General features: G+C 45.8%; 1 protein-coding gene across 4 annotated transcripts in view; it reads left to right on the forward strand.

Moving 5' to 3' along the window:
* The first annotated feature begins 3,913 nt into the window (after nt 1-3,913).
* The window catches only part of OSBPL3 (oxysterol binding protein like 3), a 206,945-nt gene continuing 195,707 nt past the window's right edge, over nt 3,914-15,151 (forward strand). For 2 of the 4 annotated variants that reach the window (XM_024128509.3, XM_055084952.1), the window contains exon 1: nt 3,914-4,141. The gene's annotated coding sequence lies outside the window, so the exon portion shown is untranslated. The remainder of the gene's footprint in view (nt 4,142-15,151) is intronic. The other 2 variants (XM_024128501.3, XM_055084953.1) reach the window with 1 other exon arrangement.

Below are 15,151 nucleotides of genomic sequence, written 5' to 3' on the forward strand. Positions count from 1 at the left end.
CGCAGCAGGAGAGGCCGCAACAGTGAGAGGCCCAAATGCCGCAAAAAAAAAAAAAAAAAAAAAAAGCAAAGGAGAACAAAAATGAATTAAGGGTATACAGGATGGCGGTTTATATCACCGCTTCAGACAAGTGTCTGCTCCACAAGTGGTAGCAGTGGCAAAAGAGAACACTTTAAGAGGGTAGGAGACTCAACCTCTAATCGCTCATAGGCTGTATGATTATAGTCAAGATACTGGAACTCTCTCCCCTTCCTTCATAAAAGGCATTGATGAGGTGATAATTCCTTCTCATCACATTTGTCTTGTAGTCACCATTCAAGAAGATTGATGTTCTAATCTTATGATAATTTAAGATCTTATTCTTAAAATGGCTTGAAGTTTATGTAGCTTCAGCATGGTGATTCAGCATCACCTGAATCATCTGCTGACCCTGCTCTATCAGTAGCTGCCTCCTAAAGCATTCTGTTGAGAAGGATTCTGGGGGCTTATTTACCTTATTTAGGCTAAGTGGAACCGACAGCCTTGACTTCATTGTGATGTCTGGCATGAGGCAGGGAGGGGAGTGTCAGTAAATAAGCCATGTCATCTCTGATCTAGTCCAATGCCTTCACTCCACAGGAAGAAAATGAGAATAGAAGCTCATGTCTTAAGTTTACCATGTTCCAGGCATTATCCAAATTGCTTTTATATGCACACACTCATCTAATCCTTAGCCAGTCTTAAGAAACGTGCTCTCAGAATCAATAAGTGGTCACCATAATACAGGAACCCAGGTAGTCAGATTCCAGAGGCCTCCATTAAACTCCTTTATCATCATCTTCCTCTACTATCAAAACATGTCAACTCTTTTAACACCTGCTCACCTATTACGAATTTCAGAAGCTAGGAACATTCAGCCAAGTGTGAACAATCTCCACCGTGGTGTGTGTTTCTCTAAAGATAAAAAGTATTTGTTCCGCGGGAGAGGGCGCAACAGTGAGAGGCCCAAATGCCGCAAAAAAAAAAAAAAAAAAAAAAAAGCAAAGGAGAACAAAAATGAATTAAGGGTATACAGGATGGCGGTTTATATCACCGCTTCAGACAAGTGTCTGCTCCACAAGTGGTAGCAGTGGCAAAAGAGAACACTTTAAGAGGGTAGGAGACTCAACCTCTAATCGCTCATAGGCTGTATGATTATAGTCAAGATACTGGAACTCTCTCCCCTTCCTTCATAAAAGGCATTGATGAGGTGATAATTCCTTCTCATCACATTTGTCTTGTAGTCACCATTCAAGAAGATTGATGTTCTAATCTTATGATAATTTAAGATCTTATTCTTAAAATGGCTTGAAGTTTATGTAGCTTCAGCATGGTGATTCAGCATCACCTGAATCATCTGCTGACCCTGCTCTATCAGTAGCTGCCTCCTAAAGCATTCTGTTGAGAAGGATTCTGGGGGCTTATTTACCTTATTTAGGCTAAGTGGAACCGACAGCCTTGACTTCATTGTGATGTCTGGCATGAGGCAGGGAGGGGAGTGTCAGTAAATAAGCCATGTCATCTCTGATCTAGTCCAATGCCTTCACTCCACAGGAAGAAAATGAGAATAGAAGCTCATGTCTTAAGTTTACCATGTTCCAGGCATTATCCAAATTGCTTTTATATGCACACACTCATCTAATCCTTAGCCAGTCTTAAGAAACGTGCTCTCAGAATCAATAAGTGGTCACCATAATACAGGAACCCAGGTAGTCAGATTCCAGAGGCCTCCATTAAACTCCTTTATCATCATCTTCCTCTACTATCAAAACATGTCAACTCTTTTAACACCTGCTCACCTATTACGAATTTCAGAAGCTAGGAACATTCAGCCAAGTGTGAACAATCTCCACCGTGGTGTGTGTTTCTCTAAAGATAAAAAGTATTTGTTCCAACAGTTCCGAGAGGGTCTTTAGAAGCTCTTACTATAGAACCACTGATCTCGCTGGAGTAGACATTCAGATCCTTGCTTTAAAATAAATCTCTGAAGAGAAAGCTAATTTTAGGACATAACAATCTTTTTCAAGAATAATTAGCTGTGTTGTATTCAACTTAATTTTTTTCCCTTTTGTTTTTAGGAGCTGGTGAGCCTGGAAGCTTATTTAAGAAGAGGAAATGAAACTGAAAAGACACAGTAAGATTCCTCTTTTTCTTGGAAGCAAGGCACAATATGAATATGGATATTTCTCATGCTGTCCAATTAACTGCCTCAAGTACAAATAGAAAAAAAATACACACTTGGTTATTTGGAAGAAATTGAAGAAAAAAGCGAAGAACGGGATGGTAGTTTCAACAATAAAGCCCTATGCAAATAACTTCCTTTCGGATTTAAGGATTGTCTCCCGCAGAAAAAGCAATGCTCATGAAACAGGGTGAGGGTGGGTGATGGAGAAAGTTAAAAGAAATAAAGAGAAATAAAAGAGCTTGAAGCGAGGTGGGGGGCGGCGGGGGGGAATTGAGCTTCTTTTTCTGAGAGAAATTACGGAAAAATGTAAGGAGGGCTGGAAAACAACGGGCGTGGGCAGGGTGACTCCATGAGCTCAGAATGAATGGTCCGGGCGCCTGCCGGAAGCTTTCATCCCCCCGACGTTGGTCGGGTGCAGGGGGATGATTTAAGAACCTCCAAATCATTGGATTTTAAATCTTCTCCAATAAGGTTTTCCGAGTGCCAGCGCGGGCAGCATAACGGAGGGTTTGTTCGGCACCTTGTCGGGGTCCTCCCGCCCTTGCTCGCCGCCTGCCAGATCCAAGACAGACAATCCCAGACATTCCGCGACCCCAGAAAGCGGAGAACCGAGCGCGAAGAATGAAATGCGGATAGCGTGGCTCCGGCAAGAACCTCAGAAACCTTATTTGGGGTCGTCTAAGAGGCTGGAAATGTGTCGAGTGCCGCAGGTGGTGGGCGGCACTGGAATTTAATATTCTGGAGCCCCTACCCTGTGACAGGCAGCGCGCCTAGAGAGCCACACTCAAGGTCCAACTCGGTGAGCTAGGTTAGAGGATCTTCAGCGAGGTTACACACCTTGCATTTGCCGCTCACTCTACCTGGAACGCTCTTTCCGAGACGTCTGTGGTAGCTCCCCGGTTTAGGAGCTTTAGGGTGGGCCTTCTCGTCTATCACGGAGCTCCTGCATTTTAATTGTAACTGTGATGCTTTCTCTCCCCTCCCCTTCGCACATGAACTGCGTACAATAAACAACCACGCTCCCCTCATGTCTCCTCCTGGGACCCGGCAACCAATCTGCATCACTGCCTCTGGATGTCGGGGTCACAGCCTCCCGCCGGATCCCATGGGGATTCTGTCCTTCATCATCCCGTGCCTGCAATCCTCCCTTCTCCGCGTGTTTTCTCCGTTCTCCATCCCTTTGCCTCCGTCTGAGTTCCTCAAGAGGTCGAATCCTCTTTGCCTGTTCTACCAGTGTGTCCTCTGAAACCTTGTCCTTTAACCAACCCCTCACGCGCCACCCTCACTTCTTCCTCCCTCCCTGGCCCGGAAACGCCGCTCCACGAACATTTATTGAGCGTCAAGGGCACGCATATAGCGCGCTGGGCCGCCGGGAACTCCTACCCCCGCCCAGAGGCAACTCTCACCTCCCTCCACCCTTCGCACGCGTCGGGAACCCGGATTCCCAACTCCCCTGACTGCGTCATGGAATCAGTGCTTCTTCCAGGTGCATGGCCCCACCTCCTTCCCCGGGGACTCCTGGTTGGTGGGAGTGTGGGTCACTCTGCCGTCCCTCCCGCTCTCCCCCGCGTGGCCCCGCCCCAGAGCGGGCTCTGGCTCCTCCTCGCTCGCTCCCGCCCCTCGCTCCCCACTCCAGCTAATCGCCTGGCGGCGCGCGCGGAGAAGTTCTGGGCAAAGTACTGGGAACTGGCTGAGCGATAGTAGCGCACGCGAGCCGGGCGGAACAAGGGGAGCCGAGAGCCAGGCGGCCAGTGCGCGGCGCGGGTTCTGGCCCCGGCGGCCGTAGGCGAGTAGCCCTCCCCGCCCCTGTCTCCTGCGGCTGGTGAGGGAACTATCAGCTGTGCGTTGCTGGGGGACCGAAGAAGCCGAGTTTGCCTCCTCCCGCGTGTGTGGACGAACCCCGGAGCTAGGCGGCGTCCGCGGTGGCAGAGCGTGCAGGTAAGAGTCGGGTCGCCCGCCAGGATGGCGCTGGGGTGTGGTGGGGCCCCGGGCCGTGGCGCGGGCTCGGAAGGGCTGCGGTATGGGGGGTGCCGCCGGTCTAAGCAAGCCTGGAGTCTGCCTCCTGTCGCCGAGGAACAACAGGTCAGTGGGGGCAGCCCCGAGTCGCTCTCGGTGCCGGCCTCCCGGGAGTTAGGGCCCGAGTGCTGCCCACCCTGGAGTGCTGTCCTGAGAAGCACGGTTTGGCCGGGATTGACGGCGAGAAGGCGCCGAGCCTGGGTCGGGGCGCCGGAGGATGCGGCGCCGAGGGGTTGTCCTGGGCAGCCTGGAGGCGCGGCGCCGGGGCGGGAGGCACAGGAAACCAGCTTGATTGGGCCGAGCGCGAGGCTTCACCACATCCGCGGGCTGCGGCGCGTCGGGGGCACCTGGGAGGCGCTGGCCTTGCAGGCTCTGGGCTCGCCCGCCTCCCCGCGCCCGGCCTGCTCCATTCTCGGGCACCCAGGCTGCGGTCTGAGGGCACTTGTCCCTTAGGGCTTCCCAGCAGCCTGGGAAGCGTTTGCAGCTTCTAGAGTCACTAATGGGCATTGTCCTAGATCGTCCAGATATTTCTTAGGTCAGGGCGCGCCTCCCTTTTTCGGTAATGCAACTTGCCAGCCGCTTTATGCACATTTGTACTCTCCCTTCTCCGTCTCACGAACTACCAGTCTCCTCTATAGTCAGGACTCTAAGATGAGGGGAGCTGTGAAGTTGTCGCTTTCGATGTGTCTGGGGATTGCGCTGAGGTGCATCTGACCAACGCCCCCCCCCCTCCAACAATGTTGCCTAGACCCTCAGAGTTTGAGTACTGGGATGAGGACATCCTTCTGGCCCAAGGAGACCAACTAGGCAGGCCTGGGCTGAAACGCACCCAAGCTAAATGACCATCCCCTCCACCAACGTACTAGCAAAACCACCCTGTTTGGTGTTCCTCATAGCACTCATCTTTCTCTGAAATGATCTCCTTGGCTGTTTACTGCCTGCTTTCCCCCACTAGAATGGAAGTTCCAGAAAGCAGAGACCTTATCTGTCTTGTCCATCATTCCACTGCCAATGTCAACAACAGTGCCTGACACACAGTAGGTACAAGAGAAATATTTATGGAATGAATGATGAAAACTTCTTTGTGAAATATGAGGAATGGTGATCTCATAGCTGGTTTTGATTTTCCTGTTTATTTATCCTTTTTTTTTTTCTACTGGGAAATTGAATAAATACCAATAGCTACTATTAATCGAGCACCTACTAAGAGCTGGATATGTACTAGGAACTTTGTATATAGATCACCTCGTTAAACATTACAATAGTCTTATTAGCTAGATATTTCTAACCAGATGGGAAATTGAGGCTCCAGCAGGTTAACCAGTTTTCCCAAGATTATCCTGGCAGGACTAGAATTCCAGCTCATTTTCTCTCTATTATGCTGGGCTGCTTCCAAGAAACTAAAATGTAGTTTCCACCATTACACCATTTTATTTATAACGAAAGCTATTGCTTAACCAAAAGATTTTATCAGTACTGAGATTTAGTTTCAGTAATAGCTAATAATTATGCTGTAAGCCAGATACTACCAGGCTGCCATAGGCTGTATTCTTCCATCTTCACAATCTTGATGGCAGTGCTGTGAGGTTATCTCCATTTTATAGATGAAGAAACTGCAGCCTAGGTTCGGGAATCTGCCCAGGGTCAATAGTAGATTGCTGAGTTAGATTTTTACTAATAGTCTTTCTGAGTGTAAATCTTTAGCTCCTTCCACTAGACTGAAATTTCTCCTGCTCCCACTATTTAATTAGATGTTAACTCATTATGATAGAGTTCAATGTTACAGCATATTAAAACCACCTGAGGTTGAGCTATAAACTTTCCACTGCCAATAACAAGCGTCTACTTGTACTATTTTCTGAATTGTTGAGACTCTTACTGCCATTGATATTTGTGGATGAGTTTATGGTTTGTGGGCCTGGTAGATGAGGCACATTTAATGTAGGAGGAAAGGAAATTCTCCTTTCACCTGGATTTAAGTTTACCTAAATCTAAAGAGAAATCTGATGGGTTTTACCCACTGTGGTAAATGAACTCTGAACAGTGATGCTTTCTGCCTCTTAAGGAAAGTACTGGAAGACCAGCTTTAGTACCTCTGTTCCCATATGTAGAATGGAGAGTTAGAAACCACTACTAGTTCCAGAAGCTTCTGCAGCAACCTTTTAGAAAAATAACTACATTTCGACTCTTTGTTCTCTTGTAGTAAAACTGAGAGCAAGAAGTTAGCTACGTATGTCATGGTTACCACCTGAAGAGCTAATGGCAAAATAGAGGATGGGAAGAAATTAGAGATCCCTTTTTTCTTCTGCTTCATTCCAGTTTTAGGGGTAGTATAATGTTTTTCCTTGCATGATGACCTGGATAATCCACGGTTTTATTTATACTGTGCCTCTTGCCAGTACTATATTTTCTTAATCGTTAATTCCATTTCAAGAGTACTCCAGGACTTCCCTGGTGACGCAGTGGTTAAGAATCTGCCTGCCAATGCAAGGGACACAGGTTCGAGCCCTGGTCCGGGAAGATCCCACATGCCACGGAGCAACTAAGCCCAGATCCCACATGCCGCGGAGCAACTAAGCCCGTGCACCACAACTACTGAGCCTGTGCTCTAGAGTCCGCGAGCCACAACTACTGAGCCCACATGCCACAGTTACTGAAGCCAGCGCGCCTAGAGCCCGTGCTCCGTAACAAGAGAAGCCACCGCAATGAGAAGCCGAGCCCACATACCACAACTACTGAGCCCGCGTGCCACCTAGAGCCCGTGCTCCACAAGAGAAGCCACAACATTGAGAAGCCCACACACCGCAACGAAGAGTAGCCCCCGCTCGCCACAACCAGAGAAAGTCCACGTGCAGCAATGAAGACCCAACAGAGCCAAAACTTAATTAATTAATTAATTAATTTTAAAAAAGATGTAGGGGCTTCCCTGGTGGCGCAGTGGTTGCGCGTCCGCCTGCCGATGCAGGGGAACCGGGTTCGCGCCCCGGTCTGGGAGGATCCCACGTGCCGCGGAGCGGCTGGGCCCGTGAGCCATGGCCGCTGAGCCTGCGCATCCGGAGCCTGTGCTCCGCGACGGGAGAGGCCGCGACGGAGGGAGGCCCGCATACCACAAAAAAAAAAAAAAAAAAAAAAAAAAAAAGATGTAGACAGGAAAGGAATTCACAGGCAACTATAAACAGCTCTCAGTTCTGAAGTCTCCTTCAACTTAACAGCCTCCATGTTCCTCAGTGCCCCAGAGTTCCATCATTTCTGTGGGCATTCTGGGTTGAAGGATTCTCCAACCCTCCCTGCAGTACTCTTTTTCTTTTTATAAATTTATTTATTTATTTATATTTATCTTTGGCTGCACTGGGTCTTCGTTGCTAGACGGGGCTTTCTCTAGTTGCAGTGAGCGGGGGATAATCTTCATTGCAGTGGCTTCTCTTGTTGCGGAGCATGGGCTCTAGGCACGCAGGCTTCAGTAGCTGTGGCACGCGGGCTCAGTAGTTGTGGCACGTGGGCTCAGTAGTTGTGGCTCACAGGCTCTAGAGCGCAGGCTCAGTAGTTGTGGCACACGGGCTTAGTTGCTCCGCGGCATGTGGGATCTTCCCGAACCAGGGCTCGAACCCGTGTCTCCTGCATTGGCAGGCGGATTCTTAACCACTGCACCACCGGGGAGGTCCCTCCTGTCTACATCTTATTCATCAGCTTTTAGCCCCCTTCTCTGGAAATGTCCTTCTTAACTTCCCAGTCACTACTGTTTAGACCACGTTTATCCTCACCCCAGCTCATATCTCTCCTCCCTCTTGTCTTTCACATCCATGCCTTCCAGTTGCCCCTGCAGCATCTTAGCTCAGAGTCTTAGGGACTTCTCTACTCTGTCCTAACATAGCTTACATTGTCTCCCTCAGCCCCGCCTTCATATCATAGTCAGGTAAATTCTCTAGATCCTGTCATTATATTGCTAAAAATTCTTGAGTGGCTTATATAGTTAATAATAATTATAATATTAATAACAGCAGCAGTAGCTGCTGACCTTCTTGTGCCAGGTACTGTCATGAGTACCTTACGTGGATTTAAAATTGTGTTTAATCCTCAGAGCAACAGCAAAGCAGGCACTGTTATTATACCCCCAATCTCCAGATGAGACCAGGAGAAGTTAAGTTTGCAACTACTTTACAACTAATACAAGGTGGAGTTGAGGCTCAAACCCCTGGTCCTTTCTCTCCCCATTTAAGGTAGACTCCTTAGCCTAAAGTCAGGATCAGGCAGGCTGGGCTCAATGTTTCCTTCACCCATTGTTCCCCAGCCTGAACTGTATTCAGCAACAGGGCATTTTGCCTTTGCTCTTATACTGCTGTTGCCTAGAAAGCTCTTTCATTGCTTCTACCTGTGAAACCCCCAGTCTTTCAAGGCTGAACTCATAAACCAGTTCTGCCAGAATCATCTCTCTGAACTCAGTCTCTCATAGCATTAAAACACACACACTCTTCAGCACTTTCTTTCATACCCACTCCACACATTCCTCCACCCCAGTGCCTCTTGGCCTAGTTATTTATTCAAATGTATTGGCTCCCTTACTACATTGTAGATGCCTTGAAGGCAGGACTAGTATCTATTCCTTCTGTTTGTATCCCCACATCGCTAAGCCTGGTATGCTATCCATAGTAGGTGCACAATTAAAAAGAGAGTAGAAACAACTGTATGTGGTTATATGCTGTTAGAATATTTTGTGAAAAAAGTAATTGGAATGTGGCATTTTGTTTCCTGCTTTTTGATCCACAATATTGTAATACCTTCATCAATTTATGATGAAGCAATAGAAATCCTAATTATTTAAATCCACGAAAAGCACTTATTCTGGTTGTTTTCACCTCGCAGATATTGTAAGGAGATCTCAAACCCATAAAAAAAACAAGCATTTTCTGTAGGGTAAATATCTTGCATCTTATATACACTATTTTTTCATATATATGGTAAAGTTGTTATTAAAAGTATATTAAAACTGTTATGGAATTGAAACTATTTTCATCAGTGTTTTATTGATCAATGAATATTTCTCATTTTTAAACCTGATTTACTAGATCTTCTATGAATCACCTCTGGCTCATGGCTCATCTCTTCGTTCTGTGTGTTCTAGTCACACTGAACTAAATTCAGCTCCCCACCTGTATTGCCAGCGCCATGAATAATGTATTCTGGCCTCCCAGTTTCCGCATGAAGTTATGTCCTCTTTACAGCGTCTTCCTTCTCACCCATGTTCACCTGGCTGGTTGCCACTCATCCATCACATTTCAGCCTGAATGTCACTTATAGCAAGACTTCCTCTGCTGCCTCCAAGTTGAAGTTGGAAAACACGCATGGCACTCTGTGCCTATCTGTTTTGGAGGGAGCAGTTATCGTACCGTTGTGTAACTGCTGGTCACTTGACTGAATCTTCCATGAAACCACTGACTCTCATTTGGCTTACATTAGAATCACTTAGGGATCTAAAAAGCTTTTCCCTACCTAGGCCTAACTCTCAAAGTTTCTGAATCAAGTGGCATGGGGTGAAGAGGGCTGGTCCCTGGAATTTTTTTTTTTTTTTTTTTTTTTTTTTTGTGGTATGCGGGCCTCCCTCTGTTGCGGCCTCTCCCGTTGTGGAGCACAGGCTCCGGACGCGCAGGCTCAGCGGCCATGGCTCATGGGCCCAGCCGCTCCGCGGCATGTGGGATCCTCCCAGACCCGGGCGCGAACCCGGTTCCCCTGCAGCGGCAGAAGGACGCGCAACCACTGCGCCACCAGGGAAGCCCCTTGGAATTTTTTTTAAAGACATATTCTCATTCAGTGTTATAGCTGGATAGTATTCCATTGTGTGAATGTAACATACTTTATCCAGTTACTTATTTTTTTTATAAAAGCTTTATTGAGTTATAACTCACATTTCATACAATTCACCCATTTAAAGTATACAATTTAATGGTTTTTAGTATAGTCACAGTTGTGCAACTGTCATGTCGTAATTAATTTTAGAACATTTTATTACCGCCAAAAGAAATCACCCGTTAGCAGTTTCCCTACTCCCCTTGCAACCACTGGTCTACTTTAAGTGTGTATGTATTTGCCTATTCTGGACATTTCAGGAAAATGGAATCATGCGTTTATGTCTGGCTTCTTTCACTTAGCATGTTGTAGTTGGGCTCACCCCTGTTGTAGCATGAATCAGTGCTTCATTCCTTTTTATTGCCTAATAACAACCCATTGTTTGTATAGACCACGCTTTATTTATCCATTTGCCAGATGGAACTGGAATTTTTTTTTTAAACCTTCCCCAAACAATCCGACTGTGCGGGCAGGAGTTAAACCGGAAGTTCCTTTGAGTCTTGCTCACTGCTGTGTCTTGGGGCTAGAACAGTACCTGGCACAAGATAGATGTGTAATAAACATCTGAATGAATAAAGCATTTTACTAAAAGTGTAACTCCTGATATGCAGGTGTCATCAAAAAACATTGCCATTAAAAAGAGATCCTCATAGTTGATTGATTAGATCCCGATTTGAACAAATCCACTGTTAAAAAAATATTAGGAGACAATCAAGGAAATTTGAACATGGATGAAATGGTACCATTTTTAGGATTTGCTTTAAAATATCCTGGGGGTGGGGAGGGAGAATAGAGGAAACCACGCTGTGTGTGAGTTGACTGAAGCGGAGTGGTGAGTTCATGGGCTTTTTAATGCTTTTCCCCATCTCTGCTGGCCCCTGGGGCAGCCATTGGCTACATGTGGCGGTGGCACACTTGAGGTGTGGCTAATCCTTGGTGAGCTGTACTGTAGGTATGAAATACACACTGAGTTTCCAAGAGTTCGAACGAAAAAGGATGTAAAATTTTCTCAATTTTTTATTGTTTGCTTACATGCTGAAATGGTAACATTTTGGATTATTATAATAAATAATTAAAACTAATTTCACCTGTTTTCTTTTACTCTGTAATTGGCGACTTAAAAACTTAAAATTGCTTATATGGTTCATATTACATTTCTCTTGGACAGTGCTGCTGTACAGTTTTGTATACGTTTGAACTTTTTCATAGCAAGTTAAAAAAATGAAAGTATCTGAATTTCTTAAAAGTCTGGACCAAATATTTTTCACAAAGAATTCCTCTTATATGAAAATATTGGAATATATTGATTTGTTCCAAGATGATTCTTTGTAGAAGCTTATAGTAGGCAGACTGTAGCCTTCCAATGTCATTCCTGGGCTTACTTCATCTATGTGAAAATTTAAAAATTCTTTTATAATAAATGGAATAGCAACATGAAGGAGTAGAAGAATTGCTCCTTCAGTTATTTGTCTGATTCTTTTGTTTTGGAGTTGATGAAATATTTCCTTCATCTTAGAAAAATATGGAAAGTGCATTGGTAATTTCATTGTTCTTAGTCACACTGTTTATACCCTGAAATTGAATTTTCGCTGGACTTGCTTTATAATCACTCTGCTTTAATCTGTTTGTTTGGGAGCCAGAATATGATTGTTTCTAGACACCCCAAGACCCCTGGAATATGAGTGGAAAATGATTCTTAAATAATCATGATAATGTGTGGGTTTAAAGCTGAGAAACAAATTGCTTTCATATAAAATTTCTTTAGATGAGCATTCTGTCGCTGTCTAGATGTCTGTGTTTACTCACAAAAGAATAGCCGAGGTAATAAACCCAGCTCTCTGAGGGGGTGTAAGCTAGATGGACAACCCCAGAGGATATTCTTCCTCATCTGTGATTTCCGAGATCGTGAGACAGTGGACCTGAATTGAAAAATAGCTTGAATATAAAGCAGAACAGAATTAAATTGCAGAGAGGAGCCCAACAAGAGATCATCAGAGGATCTGTGACTGCCAATATAAAATCAAGTTTACTCTTTTGTTTACTCTCTATGGTTAAAATATTAAAATCTGTTTGTTTTTAATGTTGTGTGGGTCAAACACTTCTCAATATAACATTTCTCCACTTGTGTATTAAAAGATAGTACTGTGAAAGATTCCCATGCTTGTTTTCTATCTTGACATCAAATGCTGTAATACAAGAAATTTAAAGTTATACTCTAAGTCTTATAAAACAAATTTCCCTCTCCGAATCATTTGTGGTGGGCAGTGATCTGAAATGTTTAGAAGCAAAAGCTAAATAATATATTTTATTAATCTCACAAATATGATTAAACTTGAAGTAAATGCCTCTCTAGAAGTAAAGCATGCAGTATGATTTTTGTCCATACATTGAATGCGTATTTGTTGAGCACGCACTATGTGCCAGACACCAGACTCGGTACAGGGGATATGGTGATGACTGAGACAGATGTGGAACCTCCCTTCAAGGAGATACTGAACAGTCACAGAGAATTTGTTCATTACAGTGAGGATCTGTAGCTTCAAGGGAATGGGTCTGGATTTTAATTGGGACCCTGGAGAGAAAAATTCCATTTTTCTGTAGGTCATGATTCAGGCTGCTGATGGTCTGAAGGAGGAGGAGGAAAGGGAATCCTCAGAGGGGGGTGACAGGAGTGAACTCCTGACCTTTCTGTGTCTTTCTGCCGATTGCTGGAGGCCAGGTGGAACTGAGTAGGAGGAGGGGTTTAATTCCTCTCCCGAGGTTTTGAATTGCTGTGATGATACACACAGGTGTGTTTATTTGCTACTGGGAACTGAATGCATAGTGGAGTTTTTACCAGCTTTGTAACTGAAACCGCATGAGATCTAACAACCTGTTCTCCAGCATGGCCGTGGAAGTAGCTTAAAATAACTTGCTGGCTCCAATTCGAGTGTAGTTCTGTTGTCTAGCATCTGAGATGAAGTGGACGAGCGGTACTTGAAGAGCTCAGAGAACGCAGGGTTTTTCTTATGGGTTCAGAGTTGCTTCAAGCAGATTTCTAGTGTATATAGAATGAACTGAAGTGTCCTTTGGAGCTTGTTGGGGTCTTTAGGGAATGGGGAACCATCCTGACTTTAAAGGGGGGTGATGGTAATTGCAAAGAACAGTAATAATAGCAATGGCAGCCGGTAACTGTGGGGCACTTACTCTGTGCCAAGTTTAGTGCTGTGCTTATGTACTAACTCATTAGATCTTCCAATAATATATGAGGTGGCTCTCAGCATAACAGTTTACCAATGACCAAAGAGAGGCTGGGGAGCAATTACTTGCTCTTTGGCTGTCCAGCATCCATTTACCCTTCCTGATTTTCATTTGAGGAATCACTTCTTGCCTTAGGGTCTAGAACGAGGAGCCCCATTCTCCTCGGCTGTGGGTGGCCCTGGGAGCCAGACCAGTCAGATGCCTCTGGCTGGAATCTGGGTCCAATGCCGAGGGTCATGGAGATTCTGCTGCCAAGGGTGTGTCCTGACCCAACCATTCTTGTTCGCATGGCATTGTTATAGTCTGGCTTCAGGTCCCATGAAGCTGTGCCCGTGCTTGCACCTCCAGCCCCTCCTTACTTCCTGAAACTGATATTTTCCCAGTACATTTTTTTGTTTGTTTCAGTTGCCGTAATATTTTCTCTTGCTTCCACTCAAAGAACCCCAGACTATCACAAGCCTAGGGGGGTTTACGTAGTCTACCCACAGTCACAAAGGGACTGGGTGGCAGAGCTGTGGTGTAGTCGGGTCATTGACCAGAGGGCCCCTCTGTGTGGTGGAGAGCACAGAAGTGGGAGTCAGAGAATCAGAAGATGAATCCAGCCCCGGAAGTGCTTCTGCCTCTGTGGCCTTGAGCTGACCACTGCCTTCTTAGGTTGAACTGTTTGGACAAGATGAAGACTACACGTATGTAATGGACACCCAGCTCCAGAGGATTTCCTCCTGCAGGAGATTTTTGGACATGTGACTGTGTTCACATTTTCAAAGGCTTGCAGTTTGAAGTTTGAGGTGTAGTCTGAGGCAGTGGTTTTCAAAGTGTGGTTCCACAAGTTGCTGATCAGCATGAACTGGGAACATGTTAGAAATGCAAATTCTCGGGCCCCACTGAAGACCTACTGAATCACAAACTGAGGGGAGGGCCCAGCTGTCTGCTTCTACAAGCGCTTCGGGTGATACTGATGCTCACTCAAGTTTGAGAACCACTAGGCTAAGGCATTTTCATTTTATTAAATACTATTTATTATGTATAATAATAATGAATTAGCCACAGCCCCTGCTCTCAAGGAATATTCCCTCCAGCTAGGAGGGACAGTTATAAACACACAATGTGAGAGACAAGGAGGGGTGTAACACTTGCTGTAAACAAGATGCTGAGGTGTGGTGGGAGCACAGAGAGGCCATGGGAGACGCTTCTGCAGAGAAGGGGGCATCTGAGCCAAGCCTTGAAGGACGTGTACGATTGAGACGAAGGAAGGGCATGGAGAGCTAGGTGAAAGGACACTTCAGGCAGAGAATGCAGGATGAGCCAAGGTGTAGAATTTTTTTTTTCTTAACATTTTTCTTGGAGTATGATTGCCTTATAATGGTGTGTCAGTTTCTGCTTTATAACAAAGTGAATCAGTTATACATATACATATATCCCCATATCTCTTCCCTCTTGCGTCTCCCTCCCTCCCACCCTTCCTATCCCACCCATCTAGGTGGTCACAAAGCACCGAGCTGATCTCCCTGTGCTATGAGGCTGCTTCCCACTAGCTATCTCTTTTACATTTGGTAGTGTATATATGTCCATATGTACACTACCACTCTCTAACTTTGTCCCAGCTTACCCTTCCCCTCCCCCTCCCCGTGTCCTCAAGTCCATTCTCTAGTAGGTCTGCGTCTTTATTCCCATCTTGCCCATAGGTTCTCCATTCCGTTGCAGAGCACAGGCTCTGGACGCTCAGGCTCAGCGGTCATGGCTCACGGGCCCAGCCACTCCATGGCATGTGGGATCCTCCCGGACCGGGGCACGAACCCGTGTCCCCTGCATCGGCAGGCAGACTCTCAACCACTGCGCTACCAGGGAAGC

This window comes from Physeter macrocephalus, chromosome 5, assembly GCF_002837175.3.
Source record: "Physeter macrocephalus isolate SW-GA chromosome 5, ASM283717v5, whole genome shotgun sequence".
Classification (NCBI taxonomy): domain Eukaryota; kingdom Metazoa; phylum Chordata; class Mammalia; order Artiodactyla; family Physeteridae; genus Physeter; species Physeter macrocephalus.